This window comes from Octopus bimaculoides, chromosome 5, assembly GCF_001194135.2.
Source record: "Octopus bimaculoides isolate UCB-OBI-ISO-001 chromosome 5, ASM119413v2, whole genome shotgun sequence".
Lineage (NCBI taxonomy): Eukaryota > Metazoa > Mollusca > Cephalopoda > Octopoda > Octopodidae > Octopus > Octopus bimaculoides.
This window is the reverse complement of record NC_068985.1, coordinates 52,021,824-52,025,547: the sequence shown is the minus strand read 5'-3', so window position 1 is coordinate 52,025,547 and position 3,724 is coordinate 52,021,824. Positions and strand designations below refer to the sequence as shown.

The 3,724-nt window shown below is 33.6% G+C and overlaps 1 protein-coding gene across 1 annotated transcript in view; it reads left to right on the top strand.

Moving 5' to 3' along the window:
- LOC106877418 (signal peptide, CUB and EGF-like domain-containing protein 1) overlaps positions 1-3,724 on the top strand; it is a 233,880-nt gene that overhangs the window by 89,790 nt on the left and 140,366 nt on the right. The window lies entirely within an intron of this gene.

The following is a 3,724-nucleotide window of genomic DNA, read 5'->3' as shown; positions in this document are numbered from 1 at the left end:
TTACCGAACCACTAAGTTTCGGGGATGCAAACAAACCAGCACCGGTTTTTCAAACGATTGTGAGGAGATAGACGCAAACACAAAAACGCGCATGCATGTATATATATATATATATGTGTGTGTGTGTGTGTGTGTGTGTGTGTGTGTGTGTGTGTGTGTGTGTATATATGCGACGGACTTCCTCACAAACAGTGGTCCTCTAGGCTTCCCTCCTTTTTCATGTTTTATTCCTGCAGGTGCCGATCGGTAACAGTTTAAGCAGAACATTAACGGCATCAAGCTTAAGTCTCGGAGGGCCTCCATGGATCATGTGCACTACATCTTCCTCCAGACACACCAAGTAAATAAACAAAAGATATGTTTAAAAACTTATGCTACTATAGTGTATCAAACAGTATTAATATCGCTGTTACTCATTCAACTAAACCAAATCTACGAGAACCAGGCGACTCTAACAATCTGCAAAATCTAACTACCTTAAAATTAAAACAGAAACTTACGAATGTAAAAAATATCAGTATAACATAATTTATAAAACTTAAAAACAACTATTAGTGATTATAACAACATAGTTTATAAAACATTAAACTTAAAAGCAATTAATAATGATTATATCAGCAATGTTATAGCAATCAGCCGTGATTAATGGGTGGTTGGTTGGTTGGTTGGAATAGCATTACAGAAAAAGTTAAATTCTTTATTATTTTAACTGAAGACAAAATTCATGGCTTCTAGTGCCCAACAATGCAAAGATAACATATATTTCTTGATATTTAATAGCATCATTTGAGGCGGAGTTCCGGCAGAATCGTTAGCACGCTGAGCAAAATTCTTAGCGGTATTTCGTCCGTCTTTACGTTCTGAGTCCAAATTCCACTGAGGTCAACTTTACCTTTCACCCTCTCGGGGTAGATAAACAAAATAAAAAGTTCTCGCTGAGAACTGGGAACGCTGAAGTCGACTCACCCACCCCTCTGAAATTGCTGGCCTTGTACCAAAATTTGAAACTGATATTTAATAAGCCCCTTTAAACATTTACCAATTTCTTTTTACGGCTAGGGGTAAAGGAGAGGGCTTTGCCCAGGATATTCGCAACCCCTCTGAGGCTGGTGAGATCGACGCGGTTAAAGTTTCTATTTTACGGCTGCATGTTAACGGATGCAGGAAAAAGATGGGTTGGCCGAATTCCAGAGGACTGATATCTGGGAAGAAAGAGCTCGCCATAGGGGTTAATGCAGGATCTGCAGAGAATCCTGATATAAATGATGAGAGATAGGTGCAGAGACAAATGAGCTGAGAACGTCTGAATGTAGGTGACAGAAGACCGGCCAGATAAACGGAGCAGAAACCAAACAGTAGCGGTGGAAAAGGTAGGGGAGAAGACTCCACATTTATGAGTCAGAGGTTGGAGTGAGTTACCAAGTGACCCTATGGCAATCAGCTGAGGAAAACAGTCAGACATTTCGTTACCTAGATACAGGGTTCAAATGTTATTTGGTGTAGAGTTTACTTTTAATACTTCTGGGATTAATAGAGTACCAGTAATATACTGGTTTAGAATTCTTCAGCTATCTATCTATCTTTCTCACTCTGCTCTCTCTCTCTTTGAACAATTGCCATTGTGATAATTATATGTTTGGCATTTTTGGTACAAAGCCAATAATTTTAAGGGGAAGGGTTAGCCGACTACATCGATCTCAGTACTCAACTGGTACTTATTTTATCGGCTTCGAAAAGATGAAAAGCAAAGTCGACCTCGGCGAAATTTGAACTCAGAAAGTAAATCCGAAAGAAATGTTGTAGAGCATTTTTTTTCTAACGCGCTGATGACGCTGTCAGCTCGCTACCTTAATGTCACTGGAGTTACTAATAAATGTATTTACTAAATGTATTTACTACAGAATATCATTCTTACGTTACACAAATCAAAATGTCGAAGTTAACGTGGATATCAATATTTCTTTAATAAAGTTATTTTCTGGAAATTAATGAAATGTTTGAATAATTTTTTCAAACTTGTAGATGTGCCGTTTATTGTTCAAGTTTATGTTATTATTTGCAATTTAAAAATACAGAGGAAAAATAACGGAAAAAGAAAATATATAAATGAATAATGAATACAAAACTGGAAAAAAAAATTGATTAAGAATAAATTATAAACATAAAATAAATCGAGAGGTCTTATGTATTAGGAAGTATGATTGGTGTATAGTGTTTAAAATTTAGTTATATGACAACGTATAGAGACTTCCGAATATTTATTTAGCAGTGATTTCTGGGCATATAAAATTTCAAAGGTCTCAGCTGTGCACACATAACAAGGTCTCGTATTTCCGTTGTAGGGAATTTGTACGTGAAACTATTTCCTATTTCAGTTCGAAATTTGTATTATTGTTTTACATTTAACTTATAAATGTTAAAAGATTAGTGCCTTTGTTGCCTATTATATTTTGAAATTCTCAATTAATCACTATTTTAAGAGACTTATGTCAAACTATTACATTCGAATAAATTACCCTCGAAAAATTTTCTAAAATTTTAAATCTAATTTTTCACTTTTCAAATTCTAAATTTGAAATTTAATTTTTCACTTTTTTAAATCAAAATTTTAAACTTAATTTTTCAATTTTTTAACTCCTGAATTTTGAATTTAACTTCCCATTTAAATTTAACCTTACCAATGTTCTATCTCGATATATTTTTTGAATTACCGTTCCGTAAAAATATTACGCTTAAATGTCTTTTATTTAAACAAACATTTAGATCATATAAGCTGTGAATATGGCCTGCATAAAGGCCATATTCCCAGGTAATTTATTGTGGAGAAACTTTCTGATTTTAGGCAGCGGGTTTTGAAAAACACCAAGTCATTTCAAGACGGAAGCCGTAAATACTGCATCTCTAAATTCTTGGTTATCATCAGCACCGTTTACCGCAAGATAGACAGCCTTGAAATGGCTTTGGAATCATTGATTTTCTTATAGTGCACCATCTATTATGCTTCATCGAAAAATGCATTCTAAAAACAATTGCATACCATAGTGTTGTATTTTGTAGTTCAACTACTACAAAACATTTATAAAATCTACACGTCGAAATATAGTATTCATTATTATTCATAAAAGCAATACCTTACACCTCTACACAAGTAACACCTCCTACTTCCGTGATTTTTCTTACAGTTTCCCTGTCTGAGTGACACAAAGACAGAAAGATTGTTATTCTGAGTGATGAATTCAAATTTCGCAGAGGTCGACTTTGCCTTTCATCCTTTTGAAGTCGATAAAATAAGAACCTGTTGTAATCGACTTGCCCATCCTCTCAAAACATTGCTGGCCCTATGTTAATACTTGAAACCATTATTTCATAGGACGAGGATGTCTCAAAAGAAAACCTTAAACACCCATACGCAAACACAAATACTTGTATCATGTGTATGTACATGAAAGTATGTAGATAGATAGATAGATAGATAGATAGATAGATAGATAGATAGATAGATAGATAGATAGATAGATAGATAGATAGATATGTGTGTTCGTGTGTGCATGTATCTGCATATATGTATGCGTGTGTGTGTGTATATATACATATATATATACATACATATTGTATTATATATACTATATATTATATGGTAAATATACATAAATATGTTATATATTATATATATTATATATGATATATATATATATATATGGAATTATCTTATTTTTATTGATTC